The sequence below is a fragment of the Ptychodera flava genome, chromosome 8, assembly GCF_041260155.1.
Source record: "Ptychodera flava strain L36383 chromosome 8, AS_Pfla_20210202, whole genome shotgun sequence".
Lineage (NCBI taxonomy): Eukaryota > Metazoa > Hemichordata > Enteropneusta > Ptychoderidae > Ptychodera > Ptychodera flava.
Genome location: NC_091935.1, coordinates 40152732 through 40176197, shown reverse-complemented (window position 1 = coordinate 40176197; position 23466 = coordinate 40152732). Strand labels below are relative to the sequence as shown.

At 34.7% G+C, this 23466-nt stretch overlaps 1 pseudogene; it reads left to right on the top strand.

The window, feature by feature from the left end:
* Positions 1 to 2113: 2113 nt before the first annotated feature.
* On the top strand, positions 2114 to 21912 carry LOC139139331 (glutamine-dependent NAD(+) synthetase-like; annotated as a pseudogene).
* Positions 21913 to 23466: the final 1554 nt, after the last annotated feature.

Below are 23466 nucleotides of genomic sequence, written 5' to 3'. Positions count from 1 at the left end.
GTGAACATTCATTTTGCTTCATTCATAAGTATATTACTAACACCAAACGTTGCCTGACCACCTTTTCATGTCTAAGGTCAAAATACACCTCATTTTATAATATCAACTTCTCAATATTTGTACTTAAATTTGTATTTAATTTTTAGGTTTCCTTGAAGAGGTATCAAAAATGTAAAATCTTATCTTCCAAGCTCTACAAATGAACCTACTGATAACATGTTTAAGAGAAGGGGGTCCTGGTTGCAATTGAAACGAGTATTCACTTCATGATTTTGGACATATTTTCAATAGACCTTGGGAAATAGAATTTACAACTTTCAGTTATAATATCTACCAAGGAGTCTTTTTTTTATATAGTTTTAATGTATAAATGAAATTCTATTCATCATTGAACTAACTGGCAGATGAAAACTACATTTGAACATAAAGAAATAAAAAAAAACAGTAATTTTATTTGAAAAACGATAATTTATAACTGCATAAGGAGATAACTACAACTTACAAGACTATATTTCAAATACAATCACATTATGAAATACATTGTTGTAGATAAGAATAAATGATAAAAGGATATACTTACAGAAATATATATGGAAAATAATGGACTTAAACATATAGATCTATAAAATAAAAAAAATGAAAATTATATTAAATTTATTGTTAAATAAATTACAGTATATTCTGTCAAAATAGGGTATTTTAGAGTCAACTATGGCGCTGTCATGCATGACCAAAAAAAATCTTAAAAAATTAAAAAATTGACTAAAAAAAATTGAAAAAAAAAATAAATTAACAACTGAATATACAATATGTTTCCGTGACAGATAAAATAAGGTACTTTTTCTGTCAAAAAAATCGAACATTTAATAAAAGCCTAAAGAGAGATAAAACTAACAGGTCAAAATTGTATTGTGGTTCTACATGTTCTACACAATACTATATACAGCTAGCATACCTGTAAAGTCTCTCTGAGAAGATACGCCAAAGTTCTTGGTACGTTTAGAAACTGCAAATTTGGTGTTAGTTTCCACTTCAAACGCACTAAGCAGAGTCATGGCATCTTCAACGGTCTTCACGAATCCGATGTGGTCGCTGGTGGCTTCAGTGAAAAAATTCATCCAAGAAGTCATTGCGATGTATAATGGTTTACGATGTGCTTTATTCGAGAGTCAGAATTCAAGTGGCGGTACCTTAGATTCAGCCGGGGATTTAAATTTGCCCGCGAAAATCTGTTTATTTGCATGATATTTGCATGTAGGGTCCGCCCACTGTACAACGTCATCCATCAAACGCGCGAATATGTAAATTACCTGGTTCTACTGGATTGTAAATAGTGTCTTCCACCCCGCATTGACAATCCATGTGCGCCCTCAACAGTGGAGCTCGAGCACAGCGCGTGCCGACGCGGACGTTGTACGGATAACTCGGCGATAGAGCGATGTCATCGCGACTCGCCTGGTTTTGTAGAACACTTAGACGTGTCACTCTGAGGTAGGAGATCAGAGCTACGTACAATGACTTTGCGGAAAACACAGTCACAAAAGTGTAGGTCAAGTCAGTGACCTACTCTGCTAGGGGTAAAAGGTCACAGGTCAAACCGACGCCAAAGCTGTGGAGTGAGGCGATCGCCAGGTAATCAGAAATCTCATGCTCATCGATCTTTTCTCGTTAGTTCGCCACCCTTGTCTCAGTACAGGTCATATAGCTGTTCCTCCCTCCAAGTTTGTGCCGCAATCGCAGTCAACTTGACAACATGTCACAATGTCTTTCATGAGCAAAGATAAGTCGCTGGTTAAGTTGTGCATTCGCTTTGTGGCTTTGCCGTGTATCGAACCACAAGCGAATAAAATTGTGCTCGCTCTACATTTTGCCTCGGTCGTCCCTGGACCGTGATTTATCCATAAACCCTAAAATGATTTAGCACAGTGATGAAGTTCCTTGTTGTCAGATGTACACTGCAAAGGTGGCTCCAACTGGCCTACAAAGGGATCAATATAAGGCATTGTTTTTCCACATACGATTACAAAACGCCCGTACCGTATTTGTGTTGTGGTTTACACATTGACCCTAGCTCCAGGAACGATGGTTTCGATAAATTTTCAGGCAGTGATCTCGCAGCTTCGTCCCTTTGTCAGTGTATATCAATTTACCCGGGGCAACAAATACCATAGGGATTGGCCAGTGGCAGGCTATAGGATTGCAGCAAAACAGAATTGATATGACTATGAGGGGACAAATAGAGGTAAAAGCGAGACCAAGTTTGAGTGTTAAATGCCGTAGGTCTGGCACATTGATTCTGTTTTTGGCATCCATGGTTTTGTGTAGGGCGTAGGGGAAGTCATGCAAAAATTAATGTAGTAGTTCTAAATGTTAAAGATATCTATGGCCATCTTTTCCCAATCTATTTTTGGTCTTGATACCATAAATCAGCCAAAGAGAACCTTTTGCATTTTGCTATCTACCATTGACAGGAGAAAGTAAAATAATAGGCAAAACTATAATGTACATAACGACCAATGTACATGCATATTAAAGGTCATCAGATGTCTAAGTTTTATTAAGAACTTAATGTGTTATAAAATGTTTGGCATTGGTAGAGTGATAGAAGGTATTTGACATTATTGTGTGACACAAGGTGTTAATTCAGAAGATTCTATCTATACCTAGCTGTAATTTTTGGCAAGTTTTTCAGTATTGATCTGCTTCTACCGTGTCTGACCCAAAATTTCGAGTATTCTTTTTGTCAACACAGCTTGTGTGTGTGTCTAGTGATCATTGTTTATTGTTTACAAGTGAATTCTAGTCCATACTTGAATACAATTTTCAACAATAACAATGGAGATTATACTCATATAGGTTGTGTTGATATGCTAAATACTTGGCATTAAATTACAGTTTAGGGATTCAATGCAGAAAGTGTAGGGAAACCATAAAACAAAAGTTCTGAAAAAATAGCCAAAAGATACAGCTTATGGAGCTTTAATGTGTCCTAAGTAACAATTTAATTTGTTTGAAACAGTACTTTCTTTTCCATGATACCAGTACACACAGTAACTAGGCCTTGAATACTAATGGTAACATCTGAGTGTTTTCAAGAACTTTGTACTGTGCATGCATGTTCCTATGAGAATTTTTCTTGACTCCAAGCTACAGCATTTCACTGCAATATTCCTTTCAATACAATATTCAAACAATAAATGTATTTTATCCACACTCCTTCATTTCACAGCTCATCCATGCATTGTAATTGTAACAATGTCTGATTTTTCCTCTCTTCAGGTTTTGTAAGTTGTAGTATTTAGGATCATTGCCAGTTACAAAGATGGGCCGTAAAGTTACTTTGGCTACTTGTACCATCAATCAGTGGGCCATGGACTTTGATGGAAACTTGGAAAGGATCTTAAAAAGTATGAGTCTGAGTATACTAAGTTTCTTCCATTTTGTAATTTCAACATACATGTGACTCCATTCAGGTGTACTGTACAGTACCTCATATCGTCACAATCAATACTGCTGTAAAGTTTTCATTTGAAGCCATATAAAAATATCCAACCCTTACTTTGAGCCTTTTTTAAAAAATAATTTTTCAACCATAAAATTCTAAAACAATTCTACCAAAGTGTTATATTTCCCTTCTAAATAGGTTAAGAATTCTTTTTGGGTACTCAGACTGGTTGAAAATTTCCTAAAATATCCAAATCTGCAAATAAAATATATGGTAGTGATGAACTTTCTAGGTGAACCCAAGTTTATATCTCTGAACTGTTCACAGGTATTGAGATAGCCAAGTCTAGAGGTGCAAGATACAGGCTGGGACCCGAGCTAGAAATCTGGTAAGATATGGTCACTTTGTAAGAAATGTAGCAAGACACATATATGTATTGAACACTTGGCCAGTGAGGTACCATCAAACGGCATTGACCTGATGAGAGCCTCTAGCCTGATAAGATACTCAAGATATATCTGGCGCAAAACGTTGGAAAGAGTATATTTATGACTATTTTTCAATTGAACAATGTCCTACAGGTGTAGAAAACAGACCTTCCAGTTCTAATGCTTCTCATGCTTTTGTAAACATCTATAGGCATTGTGGAGAACACTTTCAAAAGGTACTTTATATTACCATGGGAGCTAGAAACAGATTCCAGCTCTATGATATTGCTTTATTGAGAGGGTCACCTTCAGAAATTGAAAAGAACATGATTATCGAGAACAAGTTATGTGTAATGTACAATCATGTGCAAAAAAAGTAAGAGATAACATACACCTTGAAAAATAAACTATTGAAATTTCCATCATTAAACTTTAAACCATGGTGCCGCCACCACCATGTGTAAGGGACTGCATTGAAATAATTCACTTTCACAATCAAGGATAAAAGTCAAGGCACACCCTGAGAATATTGTGATTACTGGTCAACACAGAGGCCATGCTCTCTAACACCTTTTTGCCAAAAAAGTTCAATTCTCACAAAAACAGGAAGGTGGAAAACATATTTTTTCCTCGCAAAGATCAATTCGAGTCAAAACATCAGGTCTTGTCAGATTTCACAAATGTATCAATGAGATGCATTCAGCCTGTAAGAAACCCAATGTAATCAGATTGAAGTAACATCTCTTGTAATGTTATTCCTATTTCCAGCGGGTACAATTGTTCTGATCATTTCCATGAACCAGATACCTGTCTGCATTCATTCCAAGTGTTAGCCAAATTACTGCAGTCTCCAGTCACTACAGATATCATCTGTGATGTTGGCATGTAAGTATATCAGATTGGATATTGGCATTCAATCCTGAATTATTATCATACAGTAATATCTACATGTGCGTCTGATATCAATTCTGACAATTAAAATACCATCTTGTATTTTCACTCTTGAAGTGGGCTTGGTATAGTTGTAATACATGTATGTGCTCTGACTATCTGAACAGTGATGGAACAAAATCAAACTGAAAAATGTCAGTCTATTGAACTGCATCAGAAGAATAACTATCAAAATATTTTCTGTCAAGCAATGATGATTAGGATAATAGAGCGAGTGAATTACAACCATACTCTATTGTTCCTCATACACAACAAATGCAGTTAACAAACTATTCTTTCAATAATTCATTAATTTTTTATATCAATCGGCTATGAGAATGCTGTTAAATTTCAACTTGGCAGATTTGACTTGAGCAGAGAAATCCAACTTTTCCTAATCATCATTTTGTTATCATAACAGCAGGAACAGTGTCAGGAGAAAACACAATTTCATTTTATAATGGAATTCATACAAAGTTTTGTGGCTTACTACTTTTAAAAGTAATACAGCATTTCTGTTTTTACAGGCCTGTGATACATAAGAATGTTCTCTACAACTGTAGGGTAATATTCCTCAACAAGTAAGTAAAATTAAATGTTATACTTCTGTGTCTGTTTGTCATAGAGTGGGTATGATGCAATGAGACGTTACAAGGTACATATAGCTGACTGACTTATTCAAGTGTATCTTGTACTGCTTTGAAAAATCTGAACATGTTTAGTTTTAGAACACAAATTCATATCAGACTGCATATACATCTGAAGTCTCTATGGTTTTGATTGATTTTTAGAATGTCAACAAGTTTTACAAATTTATCAAACTAGAGCATTCTGCTTGTATTGCTCAACTGTGCCGTTGTCAATCGGTAAGCTGAACACATCTACAGTTTTCATGCACTGTTCTGTTTTTCACTTATTCTTCAAAGATGATAGGATCCATTTTAAGATACCAGTGTATGACATTTCTCCAAAACAAACTCCTTGGATAAATTTTGTCAAATATTTCTGTATTATATTTATGCTATTTTTTTTAAGCCAATTACCAATATTAAGTGTTATTTTGATGGTTCAAAAATAAACATCCATAGTTCAACTGTTCATTGACATTGAACACAGCTTGATTTAGAAATTTTGTTTGATTTGACATTAAGCATACTGGGTATTTTTAACTACAAATTTCATGCATTATCTTGTAAGCTTTTCATAGATTACATGTAATGCATCTTCTGTAATGATCCTACTGATAGAGCATATGCTATCTTTGTGTACTTCCTTCCAGCAGCTCTCAATAATGTTCCAGTTTTAAATGAATTTGTAAATGTGATTTCACAAAATGAATTTTTTTGTGTGTAACAACTTGCAGTCTAATAGTATGCATTCAACTTTTATCTTCACCGTGGGTTTAGAAAAATTGGTGGATGGTATATTCATGTATATTGTATTACACACAAATAAGGAGGTAACTGCTTCAAAATTAAATTGTCATTTCTTTCCAAAAGAAAAATCTTACTAATTCGCCCCAAGATCGATCTGTGTAACCAAGGCAACTACAGAGAACTGCGCTGGTTCAAAGGTTGGGCAAAGATTCGCACTGTGGAAGATTACTGCCTACCAAGAATGATATCAGAGATCACAGGCCAGGTAATGTGATGTCATAATTCACTGAGTGAGAATATCTTTCTTGCTACAATACAAGTTGTAAATCCACAATGATCATAGTACAGAGTTATGGTTGACACTGTATCTAACAGTGCTTTGAAATCAGTATCTCTTCAGATGTACTAATTATTGTACAAGCCACACTTAGAATGTCCTTCATGTCAAGTTTGGTCACTTTCATTAATAATGTAGTCTAGGTAATACACAAAATTTTGACTCAAATGAATCAACTTAGAATTTATAGCAATCATACCCATCCGTTATCCAAAAATGATTGGACAAAAGTCATTTTGACAAGTCAAAAGTACATAGTTATATTACATACGACAAACACAGCACAAAACAGGCTATGAACAATGTACATGTACTCATGCACAGAAGATAGTCAAAGTTGTGAAAGAACGACATACGTACTTCTGGTGGAACAACCAAAAAGAGATGGCAATTGTTCTGAATTTAGAATTTATAAAGTGACTACCGTACAGGTACATGTAATGTTGGTGGATTTTATTTAATCTTTCCATATTTAAGGATAAATTAAATTAATATTGCCCTGTGTACAGAATCCATACTCTTCGGTTTTGCCATCATAGTAACATCACAGCTGGTATTCTTAATAAAGTCAAGAATGTATTGCCCTTGACAATGATACTGAAGGACAAATGATGGTGTCAAATTATGATCAGAATGTCTCAACATATATCTTCTCACCAGTATTTTATGGTGATATATTGTATTGTGGTGATAGCCTTTTAGTGAATAAAATTAATAATTACATTTTTGTAGAATTGTAAGTGTAAATATTCACAATAATTCGGAATTCCATCTGCCTTATCACCAGTAAGTTTGATAGTTTCATTTTGATATCATTGTGTAATCATTTTGTGCTTTCCTTACAGAGAACTGTACCCATTGGTGATGGTGTCATATCGACACTTGATACTTGTATTGGCTCTGAAATCTGTGAAGAACTCTGGGTGTCTAGAAGGTAAGACAGGAATGAAATCATCAAGTCATTGATATTCAAAATGGAACCTAAGATGGATACAAGCAGGCATAAGGAATAGTCCTTGAATGACTATTGATATGAACACAAAATAGTCAAACTTCATGAACAAAAATACGTCAACAATCAAAACAGATGGTGCGTTGACCAACAGATATATTTCTGTTTTGTACACAGACATGCTCACCCCAAAAATCTCAACATTCACAATTTCCATTCTACAGTGAAAATCTGACCAAGGACGGTTTACGTCCATGATCTGACTTTTCAAAACACTATTTCCAAAACAAAGCAAGTACACTCTTATGTACTTTATTGGCAAATGTACCGGTATACTCCCTCAAGACACCTACGTTCTTCATCTGACACACGTCTTTTTAGAATACCGTGTTGCCACAAAATCCTTTGGTGAAAGGTCTTTATCCCACTCAGGACCAAAAACTTGGAAAAGTCCTTCTGTCAACCTATGCCATATGGATTCACATATTTCATTCTGCCATGTCCTCAACACATTTTTTTTAGAGAATAGTGTATTTTGTCCTGCGCCTTGAGCTCCCTTTTGAGATCAGGTGCATTATTATCCATATGATACTATGAAGTTTCAGTTTTTGGCCCCCTTGCTGCCAAAAGCACAATGGAAGGTCATTGTCAACACAATATCAGGGCCATGAAAGTCTTGTACATTGATGTTGACTTTGTTCATAGACTGTCTTCCACTCCAAGGTCTATGCTTTGTTCAAGCAGTGGTAGTATTATTCACAAAATGGTTCTAGTTCAAACAATAGTTACTTTACTCAATAAGTTGTTTAACCAAAGTAACCATTATAAGCAATGATTACCAAGCTCAAACAATGGCTATCTGTTCATGTAGAGACAGTGTAGCCCAAGAAGCAATGACTATCTTGGTCAAACAATGGTTACTGTCTTCTAACATAGTTTGAATTTATTTGACACACTAATAAAAAGGACTTTTAATAGATTCTTATAAAGAAGTGTTTGTATTAGAAATCATGATCTCTCTGACTGAGAGATGTTTTACTGTTGACAATAAGACTGACAATAGACATACATGTACTTACATAGTTGCCAGTTTTCAAATGTCTGACTCTTTTGAACAACAAATTGGTCAAAAATACCTGCTGATGCATTTACCATCCATTTGTTCAGTATAAAGTCTGGTCAAATTGGCCAACACAAAAACTCTATTTGTTATATCGAGGACCTGTGTGCCCTTTGACTCAAGAAAATTTAGATTCTGTACTTGTGCTAAAATAAGTTGAGCAAAATGCTGTTATTGACTCAATCAGAAAATGATGTAAATTAGAGGACTTTGCCATCAAGAACTAACTTGTATTTGTTTTGATGACAGTCCACACGTTGATATGAGTCTTGACGGTGTGGAGATATTCACAAATGCAAGCGGAAGTCATCATGAACTGAGGAAAGCATACCAGAAGGTGGATTTAATCAAATCTGCAATGTTAAAGGTAAATTTTACAAAGCATTACAAGGGTTTTGATATGCAGGGAAGTGTATGGAACACTATCACATGTACAGTAGACATCCTAGTATATAGTCAGGTGAATAATATATTACATAAATGCTTAAGTGTGTCATTCATGTAATATAGGAACATACAGATATTTCTTTATAAGATTCGGTTTCATGATATTGGTAAGGTGTATCCTGCCATATCAGAACTATGTTCCACGACTGAGACACTGATACAGTCATTGGCATATGAGAAAATCAACACTTAATCCATGGACATCACAACTCACTCACTGATCACATTATGTTTTAGTGCGGTGGTATTTACATGTTTTCAAACATGAGAGGATGTGATGGTGAAAGAGTGTACTTCGACGGAGGAAGTATGATTTGTATGAATGGTAAAATTGCCGTACAGGGAGAACAGTTTTCTATCAATGAAGTGGTGAGTATCTTTAATCAAGCAATGGCCCTAAATAATATCATTTCTATACCTTTATCAGTAGAAATATTATCTACTGTAAAGCACTAGTAGATGTTTATATATGTTGGCCTAGGGGTGGATGGTCACAGAAATCCACCATTAACAAAGCCAGCAGAAGCCGCTTTATACCAGAGACAATAGCTCACATGCACTCACAAATGCTGTCCTTGTTTTTTTTTTCACTCTTTTACAATGTAGCGTATACTTTTTTACAATGAGATTTCTTTCTTTAGTTTCTGTACATATGTTGTTCATCACATTAGCCAGATAGATAATTCATTTACTGTGTTTAGATTTCAGTGTAACATAATAAACAGCAACACCTTTCTGATAAAGTTAACAAACTAATTCTTACATGAACAGAAATGCCTCAAAACTGTTTTCATGGCCAATAAATGATCAATTTCAACAAGCAACCCCTGTAGTTGACAACTTCTCAAACATTTCAACAACTAATTCAGCTGTGGATTTTACAAATACCGGCCAAGGGCTGATACAATCGTGTCATCTAAGATCATGACAGATTTTAAGAAGTACTAGTATTCTCTTGTCTTCTTGGGGCATCCAAGAAAAAAGCGATCAGTCAATGCTGAAATAACTCTGAAAACTGACTAATATACTTGCAATTCTGTAATTTTCTCACAGTTAATGTTTGTGTCAAATATTCATTGATACCAGTATATTTCAAAGATGTTTACATTCAGCTGACAACCTAATAATCTTTATTTTTGCACTCAATTTTTGTCAACCTGTTTATGTTTTCCTTTTTTTTTGCATGTAAAGGAAGTATGCACAGCTGTGCTTGATTTAGAAGATGTGAGAGCTTTTAGAGGAGAATTCTCGAGCAGATGTGTGCAGGTAAGAATTTGAAATTCATAAACATTAATTGATAGCTTGTCATTAGAAATTTATTCATTGGAAAGTGTTCTGAAAGCAAATAATAATGTTAAGTGTTTTGAGTCTGAAACTGTGCTTCAGGACATCTACATGTAGATGTACACTGCGTGAGAGCCAACTTTGGACATGTCTTGAATAAATTTGACACAAGTATGGTATTGTCTTCCTTGCTCCAGCTTCTACGTAACTCAGTTGAGGCAATAATTCCAGAAATGTTGTCATGACAACAAAACAAAATGTCTGACAAGTAGCCATATTTGGCAGTATTACAATGAGTTGATGTTTACCTTTAAATTATTGCTTTTATTTTTATTTTACGCTAAGTCAGAAGCTACTGTGTTCATGTCTTGCAGGCTACAACGTCAGAAAGATATCCCAGGATACAGGTAGATTTTGCTCTGTCACTAGAGGGCGACGTTGCACAGCCATCATTTGAACCGATTCAATGGAAATATGCCACTGTTCCCGAAGAGATAGCCTTTGGTCCTGCATGCTGGCTCTGGGATTACCTCAGAAGAAGTGGTCAGGTAAGAAATGAAATTATTCTTTGCAAGTAAAGTGTGATCAGGAATAGTATCATAATCATGATTGGGTAAGATATTGCAAACATTTTTTGGCTGTTTGCTGCAGAAAGCAATGCCTGTATGCTCCACAGCATTCAAATTTATTGTCCAACATTTCAGACATCCTAATTAGAAAGGTGGTGTGCATGGATCTTTGATGATGTCAATGAAAGCGATGAATCATTATTTTGAACAAGCATGATTAAACCAACATAAAACTTTTGAATGTCTTTCCTACAAGGATTGAAACGTGCTTTGTATGGCATACATGCTCGAGTTCATTCTTACTTAGATAATGTCAGCACTTTTATAGCTTGATTTTGGCACTCCAACTACTCCATTATGTACAAATGTGAAAAGTTTAATCACACATTTCTGTTCATTATCAATTTATCTACATTTTGTACTAAGTCAGTCAGTCAGTAAGTCATTTCTTTGATTTCAGGGTGGCTTTTTCTTACCACTAAGTGGTGGCATTGACAGCTCATCTACAGCCTGTATTGTGGCTTCTATGTGTCATATCGTCTGTGATGCTGTCAGGAATGGAAGTAAGTTCATTTTGGACTGGGCTATCTGAGTACTTATGAGTTCTTACGTCATTTTTGTGTCACAGCGCAGTAAAAACAAATAATTGAAGTTTGGATATTTCAACCATCAAACCAATATTCAAAGTTTAACATACATAAATGACATAACTTTTAGTTCCGCTTTTTTCACACAATTTCTCTATCATCCACTCTTCTGTATCGTCTGATCTCTCATTCACCTCACTCACGTGCATTTCACCTACTGACGTCACTCCAAGGTCAAGAATCCAGAGTGTTGAAAAAGTTACATTGAATATACAAAGTATACATCAAGATATCAACTGCATTAAATATTTATTTAATGAAGCTCTTTACAGTTTGCAATCAGGTACTCCATTGTGAAAACGCACAAAATGATTCATTCATAAATGAGCACGTCAGTAGAACACTAATTTGCAGGGATCCTTACGTTCATTATTGCATCTACTTGTATTCTATTCAGTACAATATGATATGCATTAATTTGAATGTCTCCTAGGCAATGAGAACAGAATTTTCATCCTAAGCCATAAAGAGTACTTGTCCTTGACCTATGACTTTTACATGTCTTAGCCATACACTTAATCAGCTACATGTACTTTATGAATGACAGCCACTGTCGCAGTATGGTACATTACAGAAAGAGGTCATACATTCTAAGCCAAGGTGAAAAAATGATTATTAATAGATTCCTACATGTTATTTTACATCTTGACTGCAATTGATCAGAATGTTCCTTTGCAAAAAAGTAATCTCCAATATAAATTTTACAGATACCGATGTTCTTCGCGATGTACGAAGGATAGTTGGAGACACCAATTACACACCGTCAGATCCTAGAGACCTAGCTAAAAGAGTGTTTACAACATGTTACATGGGCACTGTCAATTCATCTGAAGACACAAAACAACTAGCCAAATCATTAGCAGAAGACATTGGAAGGTGAGAATATGATATATTGAATACACAGTACAACACCTGTCATATTTATTGTTTGCCTATGATTGGGCCTTAAGTACAAGACGATTTCAGACTGTTTGTAATAGTACGGGCTGGATTTCTGTGTACTGTAAGCTCTATCTGACTCTTAGCTGAAATGTTATGGATTTTTTTGAAACAGTTTTCCATAGCAAGAAGTGATGCGAGAGAACACAAATGTACTAACATATGTCTGTATATTTAGGTCAGGTATACCTCAGAAACAAATCTGTCAGAAATCTTCCTGTGAAAGCTTTATGGATTCATTGGTATTCATTGTTTTAGGGCAGTAACATTCATCATCATTCATCATCATAAAAGTGAATATCTATTTGAGTGTTCCCACTTTTGAATTTACAGCTACAATATGAAAAATATGACTCAATATGATTTTCCTAAGAAAGTGAAAGGGATTAGTTGAGTTTCCTGTTAAAATTTCAAAGTGTAACCCTAAGATAAGGCCTCAAGTAAAGCCAAGGAATTTGTTAAGTGTGAAAAGAAAAATTATCCATGAAATGACAATGAAAAAATTTGCTGTGGATTGGCCATGAAAATGAAGTTAGGAAAATGATGATCACTGAAAACCTTGATAGTACACACGTTTCTGCAGTTGTAGTTGTCAATAGTTTTCATAAGTTGTGGATTCTGCCATGGTCGGAGAGAATTACTAAATGATTTTGGAACTCTGCCATGATTTCTGCTGTTTTCTACTACTGTATGACAGTGTTGACATGCATAAGGGATGCCAGGTATAATAGACTAGGGAACCGCAGTAACATTTACATGAACGAGTCTTCACAAAACTCTTTCAGTGAGTTTATAGTTCATGACCAAGCAGAATGTTAAGGGTGATACCAACACTACTGACAGTCCGTATGAACACTGCATGAACACTGAAAGCAACATCGATGTATTCAATTCAGCTGTGCTTCTATCTCAGATTTGAAGTCATTTGTTTTGTTAATTTGAAACAAGTCTGAAAACCAATACAGTAACCAATCTTGTCATCTTGACTATTTCCAATCCTTAATTTGGCCAGACTGCCGTACTGTAGTTTTTCTCACTTTTCATATCAGGTATGCTGGATGTACTATGCTATAAAGCAGAATTCCTCTTATTCTACTGAGTAAGAAATGAAATATAATTTTGGTGTTTTTGCCCTCAGCTACCATCTAGGGATCACCATAGATACAGCAGTGAATGCCGCAGTTAGTGTTTTCTCCACTGTGACTGGCAAAGTACCAAAGTTCAAAGTTCATGGAGGTGGTGTTAGAGAAAATTTAGCCTTACAGAATGTACAGGTAAGATGGACTCTTAACTCATCTACTGATTTACATAATGTGGCCTGTTTTATCATAAAAATGTTGAACCTACATTATTCTGAAAAAACAGTGACCTGAAATTTTAACAATTGTTTCATACATTCACTGGTGTGATTTAGCTGGGATTTGAATATAATTCAATTCTTAAAACGTGTTCACTTATCATGTTTTGTTTAAGCAAAATTCAGCGTTCTTTAGATTGAAACACAATTAGGCACTGTCATACAGCTACATCTTATGAAAAATTTCAAGTTGTTTTTTGAAATAGTATGAATAAAAATGATAAGATTTGAAGAAAAGAAAGATTCGGAGAGTGAATTTTAGAGCAAAATTAGTTTATCATTCAGTTGAACACATCTCTGTTTCTCTGCCTAACATAAAGGGAATAAACACAAAAATACCAAATATCATCTGTCATCATTAGAATATTTGAACATCAAGATATTGAATGATTTCTGTCTAACATCCAAAAGCCTTTGATCTATTTTTAACATTGTGAGGAAGGATTGATTTGAATAACAGGGCTGAATTCCAAATGACATCACAGTTCTAATTTTTCACAAGACTTTAAGAAATTTGTAAACTAGAATACAAAAATGGTACTTAGCCATCACCTGTGTTTTATTGTAACCACCCAGCAGCAGCAGTAAACATGCTCAACCTGGCGTTTGTTCAAATCAATGTCAGCAGTAGCATGCATGTGTTGCATGTTTGATGTTTACTCTAGTAACAGTCTACAATTCACACTAATGCCATTACATCATTTTAGTGTCTACACAGCCTTTCTTTATTCAATATTTCATTGATACACCAAACGTTGATGAAACTTTGATGTACATGAAAAAATTAAAAATGTCATAGCAGTGGAATGTTTACCTGTCCAAAGATCTCTTGACTCTTCGATAGTGTAGTGTCACTTTGGATTATAATAATGAAAATTACCAAGACTCACAAACCCATGTTTTACAATCTCATATAAGATCAAATTCTGAAAGCAATCAGAAAGGAAAACAATTGTAATTGCTCTTTTGCTGGTAAAGTCAAAGATTTTACAAACTGCCAATACAAGTATAGAGTAAAGTGAATATGTACTGTGACTTCATTCTCAGCACAATGTAGCTGGTTTTAGGGATTCAACAAGACTTTTATATATAAGGAAATTGTAATTGTAATTGTAATTGTATTTATAAAGAAACCTGACATTACCTGAGAGCTGAATACATCAATATAACAGTCAGAGAGATATCCACTGAATATGTTGATGCCATAAACCGTGTATGACTATTTAAACAAGTTTTTTTTTATATTTGTGTTTCAGGCCCGCATGAGAATGCTGATGTCCTACATGTTTTGCTCAGTTGACATTATGGTCCAGAGGAGCTGGTGGTGGTTTACTGGTGTTAGGATCAGCTAATGTTGATGAAAGGTATGACAGAATAAAAAACCATCAAGGAAAAAAATAGCCAAACTATATCACTTTCCTTTATGGATAATTGCAACATTTAGTTTAACTTTCATTCTAGTTTTAGTGTTGATCTTGTTTCATTTTTGTTGATTTCACTAAAAATGTCAAGCCAACAAGGAAATATGCATTAGCTTTGAATTCAAGGATTATATCCAAAAATGCACTCATTCACTGCTTATGACAATGCAAAGAGAGGATTTAGATGTTTCTTGAAATCCAAATTGTGTGTTTGATTTCAGTTTGCGTGGTTACTTCACCAAGTATGATTGTTCCAGTGCGGATATCAATCCTATTGGAGGCATCAGCAAAACTGACTTGAAGGAATTTATTATCTATGCCAAGGATAAATTTAATCTACCATCCCTTCAGAGGTGAGTCAAACTAGCCAATCAGTACAACTCTCTGTGACTTGAGTCACAATCAGAACACTTAATGCATCATATTTTACAGGGAGTCAATGTACAAGGAAGGTGTTTCACCTCATATATTGCAGTACATGAGTTGAAAATGCAGTGTGTCAGTCATGTTTCACAGTTGAAAACGGGATTTTATCATCAGTTCAGAAGTGAAAATGTCAATGGAATAAACTTATTTTAATAATCCATGATGCTTCCAAATAAAACATGTCACCAATTGAGTAAGGGCAAGTGAGATCACATTTCAAACAAAGGATACATGTACATAGTTAGATTTGAAAGAGGAATACATATTTTCAAAAGTCTTTGTTGTCCAGGTTAATATGACTTGCATGGACATGCATGTTACACCTTTCATGAATCAAATCTGCTGAAGATATCTGGCTGAAATGTTTTGCTGAAATGTTCCTGTTCGATAAATTTCCAATTAATAACTGTGTTCAGTCAAGAGATGACCAACATGCAGATGTTAGTGTAGTGTTTCTCAAAATGAATGAAACGACTACACTGAGAATTTGGGCATTATTCAAAGTAATGTCTTTGCACATCATGAAGTTTAAAACTTTTGATTTGCAAGTTTATTCATTATTACAATTTTTTATTGTAATAATAACATCAAGCTACTAAGCTATATGATTCTTTCACTGCATGAGAAAATTTTGTAATATATCTGTAGAATTCTGAAGGCACCACCCACTGCAGAATTAGAACCACTCTTGGATGGACAAATTGCCCAGACTGATGAGGTAAGATAAACATTACAAGTGATCATCATGTATCAATGGCATACTACCCTATCATTACAATGGTTTGGCCCATTTCTATTGTTTCTTGTGGAAAAGTTGGATCTCTACACAAAGAAGAGGTGAAAGGGTTGGTTATATTATAGAGGGACCAACAGTTCACACGTACATCAGTCAAATTCTGTGAAACTCTGTCGGTAAATTGCAAAACTGATGTATATGTTTATTATTTATGCATTTCACAGGAAGATATGGGAATGACATACAAGGAATTATCAGTTTATGGAAGATTACGCAAGATGTCCAAGTGTGGACCTTACAGTATGTTTTGTAAATTGATTCATCTATGGAAAGATACTTGTACTCCAAAACAGGTAGGTTGATCATCTGTCCGCCTTTATAATGTGTCATGGCTTCAATGCACCATGATGGAGATTTTGCCCATAAACAAAATTTGATGAGATGATATTATTAAAATAAGCAATCCGAAAATTCATACGGCATAGAAATAAACTGAAAAGCAAAGTACAGTAAAACTATGTTAATATTAGTGCCATACAGTATCATATCAGATGCAAATATTTTGTGTTTATCTTTGATAGAGAAAGTAACCTCTAACAAAGTGTCAGTCGACAAAAGCACTGATTGCTATTCTTCCACTGTTACTAGAGTGCAATATTGGCCATTAGCAAAAAACCTGGAATTAGCAGATTTTTACTGAAAGAGATCATCTTAGTAAGTTTAATGGCTACACCATTAGTGACGCAAGGTGCTGTTGGTATGATAGAGCCAACTGCCTGTTGATATGATGTAATCACATTAAAGCAAAAGTCAATCCAACAGCACTTCAATTACAATGAGGGGTTCTTAATACTTCCTCCTATCAACTTCAATAAAATCATACATTTAAAACATTTAAGAGAAAATTCCCTTTGTGATATCTTGATATTGAGAAGAGTCGTCCATTGTTGTTAGCAAGAATTTTGGTTGAAATGGCAAACTAGTGGTGATTGGCAGGAAGTCTCTGTGATATCAAGTGCTTTATTAGCTCACGTGTGTAAACACGTGGGCTATTGTCATAGCGATGTCTGTCTGTCTGTTGTGTTAGTGTGTGTGTGTGTGTTAGTGTGTGTGTGTGTGTGTGTGTGTGTGTGTGTGTGTCTGTCTGTCTGTTTACACGATAACTCAAAAACGCCTGAACGGATTCAAGTCAGATTTGGTACACTGGTACCATGTGTTACTTGCAAGAACTGATTAGATTTTGGTTAGTGTGGCTTGCATATTAATGAAGTTATGCAATATTGCTTTTTTCTTACAATGGTTTCCCTATGGAGACGGTAATGACAGTGTAGACATATATCAAGAAATACTGCACCAAATTTCATTGAAACTTTTCGCAGATGACAATCTAAGAACATAATGATGATACTGTGAGTGTCATGTCAATTATCTTCTCATTTGCATATTTAATGAACTTTTGTTATTAGTGAGATAACTCTGAAATTCCTGCACCAAACTTGATGATACTTGCAACAAATATTGATCTAATATATATCTAATTATAGTTAGAAGCATTAGGCAGTGTCAAGTTAATAAATAGCTCATTTGCATATTTTATGAAGGTTTGTAATTAGTCATATAATTCAGAAATAACTTTACCAAATATAATGAAATCTGCTGCAGATACTGATCCGACTGATATCTAACTGTAGTGTACAGCATTTAGTAGTGTGAAATTAATTAAGGGTTCATTTGCATATTTAATGAACTTTGTAATTAGGTATATAACTCTGAAATTACAGCACCCAAGTCAGTGAAATTTGGTACAGATATTGTTTTGATAAATATCTAATTGTACTGAGAAGCATTTGGCAGTGTCAAGTTAACAAATAGGTCATTTGCATATTTTATGAAGTTTAGTAATTAGTGATATAACTCCAAAATAACTGCACCAAATGTGATGAAATCTGCTGCAGATACTGATCCGACAGATATCTAATTGTGGTGTAGAGCATTTAGTTGTGTGAAGTTAATTAAGGGTTCATTTGCATATTTAATGAACTTTGTAATTAGTGATTTTACTCCATAATTAAAGCATTAAATTTGATGAAACTTGCTACAGATGTTGATCTGATAAATATCCAATTGTACTGAGAAGCATTAAGCAGTGTCAAGTTAATGATTAGCTCATTTGCATATTCCATGAAGTCTTATAATTAGTCATATAACTCCGAAATAACTGCATCAAATGTGATGAACACTGCTGCACATACTGATACGACAGATATCTAACTGTGTTGTAAAGCATTTAGTGGTATAAAGTTAATTAAGGGTTCATTTGCATATTTAATAAACTTTGTAATTAGGTAATAACTCTGAAATTTCGGCACTAAATTTGGTGCAACGTGCTACAGATATTGACTTGATAAATATTTAATTGTGCTATGAATCATTGAACAGTGTCAAGTTAATGTAGGGTTTATTTGCATATTTAATGAACTTTGTAATTAGTGACATTACTCTAAAATTACAGCATTAAATTAAATAAAACGAGCTACAAATGTTGATCTGATGGATATCTAATTGTCCCATAAAGCATTGAGCAGTGTCAAGTTAATTGACAGCTCATTCGCATATTAAATAAAGTTTTGTAATTAGTGATTAAACTCTGAGAGTACTGTGCGAAGTATTAAACAACCCTGCTACATATAGTGATAACATATATCTCATTGTTCTGTGAAGCGTACTACTATTAATGAACCTGTTGTAAAACACGTGAGCATATTCAGTTCATATCTGGTTTTCTGTATGATGATATTTATTTTGAAACTGACTCATTTTGCTTTTTTTAATACCAGGTTGCCAGTAAAGTGAAACATTTCTTCCGAAGCTATTCAATCAATCGTCACAAGATGACAACGTTGACGCCATCTTACCACGCGGAGTCCTACAGTCCTGATGATAATCGCTTTGATCTGCGTCAGTTCCTCTACAATGTCAAGTGGCCATGGCAGTTCCGTTGTATTGATGAACAAGTAAGTAAAACCTCAGCAACCATTCTGTTCTAAACTAAACCAAACCAGTCATCTGTACATCAAAGGGGCATTTACTGTAATGTCTGTTGATTTATTTAGTATATATGTGACAAACATGCACAATAATCCAATACATAGTTCCATTTCATGAAGAGTAGTATGGCCTGTATTTGAATAAACTATGCCATAAAATTTTCTAACATGCTACCAAAATGAATTTGTATCTCAAATTTGCATTGTAATTCTCATCTCAGCAGTCGCAGTACTAGTGCGTGCTAAAATTTTCCAACAAGCTTCAGAGTACAGAATAAGAAAATGAAGTTGATAAAAACAGGAAAATTAGTCAATTTCCACAAAATGACAGTAATGCACCTTCATATTTTACGTAAGTTTGTGATATGATTCCATTACAATGTCATATTGTGTTATCTATCCTTTGAAATGATGCACTTATTGACAATATTAAATTTGATCCTTACAAGGATCATTATGATTTTGTCTATGAGTCATTACTTTCGATTCAAAGGGACATAAGCTGTAACTTGTGGCAAGTTTTTCAGTATACTGCTTCTGTATATCAACTACCGTGTCTGACTATAGTCCATTTGTCATGCTGAAATTTTGAGTATTTTTTTGTCAACACAGCTTGTATGTTTGTAGTGATCATTGTTTATTGTTTACAAATGAATTTTAGTCCAGATTTGAATACAATTTTCAACAATAACAATGTACATAAACTGATATAGGTTGTGTTGATATGCTAAATACTTGGCATTAAATTACTGTGTAGGGATTCAATGCAGCATAGACCCTCAAGAAAAACGTTGTTCTCGGGAGTCTATGAATGCAGAAAGTGTAGGGAAACCACAAAACCAAAGTTCTGAAAAAATAGTCAAAATATACAGCTTATAGAGCTTTAATTTGGAGCAGCAAGAAACAAAGACACATACAGCAATGCATGAGAATACATTGTGTAATTATAAACGAATACACTCAGTAAAAAGCATTAAAATATTACTTATTATTTTCAGCCAACAATTGAAATATAATATTTTAAATCAGGTAGATCATTATTTTCAATTTTCAGCAAAGTTAGATAAACCTTTTCACCAAAGTTTATAATGAAAACTGACTGGTAACAGCATACTGTACATAGCATAGCTGTATTGTTATTTGCAAGTCTCATTCCTCCAGGCAAATGTTTGTACACTTTGATAGCCATCTACTGTCAGCAGGATCTCGACACCCCTGGATTGTCCTTGAATTTGAAAGCTTCCTGGACAGTCCAAAGTCCTTGAAAATAAATTTGAGTCCCGGAAAGTCTTGGAAAATTGATTATCCACTGACAATAAAGACTTACAAAGCTCTTGGAAAATTCCTAAAAGTCATGGAATTTTCAGTGACTGTGTGAGTATAGACCCTATATCAGTACATAGTGGTTAATGTAGTTTCAGTTTTCAGTAGTCAGAGCTAAGAATTGCTTTTATTTACAGAAAGTTGATTTTTCAAACAAGATCACTTTATGTCAAGCTATCTGTTAATGGTTTTTCCTTAGTCTCTACAGCTTATAGTGTCTTCAGATAAACATCATGTCAAGCTACCTATCAATTGTATTGCCTCTGTCTCCATAGCTGCCAGTGTCTACATATAAACTTCTTGATGAGCACCTGCTCCAAGGCAGAAAATATCAATGACTTTGAAGTGATGTCAACATTGTCTCGTTCCAGGTTAAAAAACTTGAAAAGGCAAAAGGACAAGAAGATAGAAGTGATTTCCATGACGGTGCAACACAGGGTAATAAAGAGTCTGATCCTGAGGGTGGAGGACCCAGTAGTCATGGTAACCAGAGGAAAGGGCAGAAAGAAAGCAGGTTTGAACAAACAACTTCACCATCAACACGTGCTGGTATAGTAGTTTCCACGGAAACAGTGGTTGTGAATGAGGATACCTTGTCTGCTGTCATGGAAACTACAAAAGATCCTGATGCTGACAATGCTAACAGAAGTTCTGGAAGTGCAGAAGTTAGTTTTGTTAAATGCTATGAAAATAATTTGAAAAGCAGAAAGCGCCGTGCCAGCGCCATGGAGGGAGATTTCGGTCTCACAGATCAGCTGAGTTTGAAGAGCAGAAAACGCTGTGCCAGTGCCATGGATGCAGACTTTGGTCTCACTGATCAGCTGAAGTCTCTAGCATCAAAGAAACGACGTTCCATTGCTGGTATCAAAAGATCAACAAGTATGAGAAGTGATGATAGTGATGAAAATACAAAATGGTGGAAACCTTGGACATGGAAAACACCAAATAAAAACAAAGTGATGAGAATAACACCAACATATGTGTGAAACCACGTCAAAGATCTTTACATTGAGCTGTAATTTGCAATATTGGTTCATACGATTTTCAGAAAGCACCATGTCTATCCATGAAATTGATATTATGTGGTATTCAGTGATTCATGAATTTTTCAATATGGAAAACTTTTTTGTATAGAATTGCTGGTCATCTTTCGGATATTAACATTTTGAGTATGTTTTTCATTGCCATGGAGACTTAACTTCATCCACTGAATCAGTTTAACCAATTTTAAAATGTTGATGTACTTCAGATACAGGAATGTTGCAATAATTTCTTCCCTAGGGGTTTACTTAATACTGTTAATTTCAAAAATATACATGTATATATAATAAATATAAGTATTATTTCTGTTTCTCAAATTAACACCACTAACAATGATCAGGTAGTACAATTTACATTTTGGTACTAGACATTCTCTCAGGACCTGTATCCGTCAATTCTAAATTCTGTGAATGGATGGATGTACATGGTTGTAAGGGTGTTCATATGAAGAAATATATGTATATACAGGTTGCATATTATACACACACCATAGCCTAAAGCTGGTGGTTTTAGTTATGGATATGTGAGCTGATATGATCAGAACAACTAGCCTGTAAATTATGGCTCACTCAATGAAATTTCTACACCGGCCAGTAAATGCCAATTTTTTATTTGCCATTGCATTTGTTATCAATACTGATATCAAGAGACTTGTAGCCCAAGAGACAACTTGAAAATTGTTCACAAATCTGTCAGGTATTTTTTGATGAACTGTGAATTCTTTACGTCACACTAGTTGCAAAGGAGCCTACTTAAGTTTGTACTTAAAAAAGCAATACCAAGAGAACAATTACAAATTTCATGACACTGAAATGGATTGGTTGTTAGGTGCATACGTGTATGTGCAATGTTTGAGTCTCACATCTCACCCATGGCCTCTGTATGCAGACTTGCCCTGTAGACAGTGGCATAGTAACACATTGCTTCAATGACAAAGGCAGAAAGAGAAGCTGTTCGGTTACAGAAAAGAGACAAACAAAGATTTATGAATCAAAGTGATTAGAAAGATGTAAAAGTTCAAAAACTTGAAGCCATCAGTTGTTGTGTACAGCTATTAGGTTTTCAGATGAAATGATTATTTGTATACAAGGTTCTACATTCATACATGACAACTTAGATACTTTAATTTGCACGGTTACTTAAAGCCCCAATAGCTGCAAATGTAAAATAAACCGATCACAAAATATCCTGAGTTTTCCCAGAGTTTTCTTTGAATAAGACCCATTAAAGACTGAAAAAGTATATAACACTGTCGTAAGTGTCAAAAGTGGCATGTAAATTCAAATGATTTAACATCATTTTAGATTTCCCGCCATTTTCAAAAAGTAAACATGTGACAGAGAAAATAGAGATTAAAACAACAAAATGTTGGCTATTGTGCATTCAAGTAAATAGCACCATGCTTGTTTCCTTTATGATAACGATATGCATGTGCAGGAAATACTGTATTTTTCATACTTTTCCGTTGGAGCGCAATTTTATGAGTGCGGCACAAGTTTATTTTAAACAATTAAAACGCATAGGCAAGGTCCAAATCAGTGAGCAGTGATACTTTTATACATGTACTTCAGTCAGCACATTTACACGAACGAACCTTGGTTTGAAAATAAAATCTTGAAGTTATGCATAAAATTCGCAGCC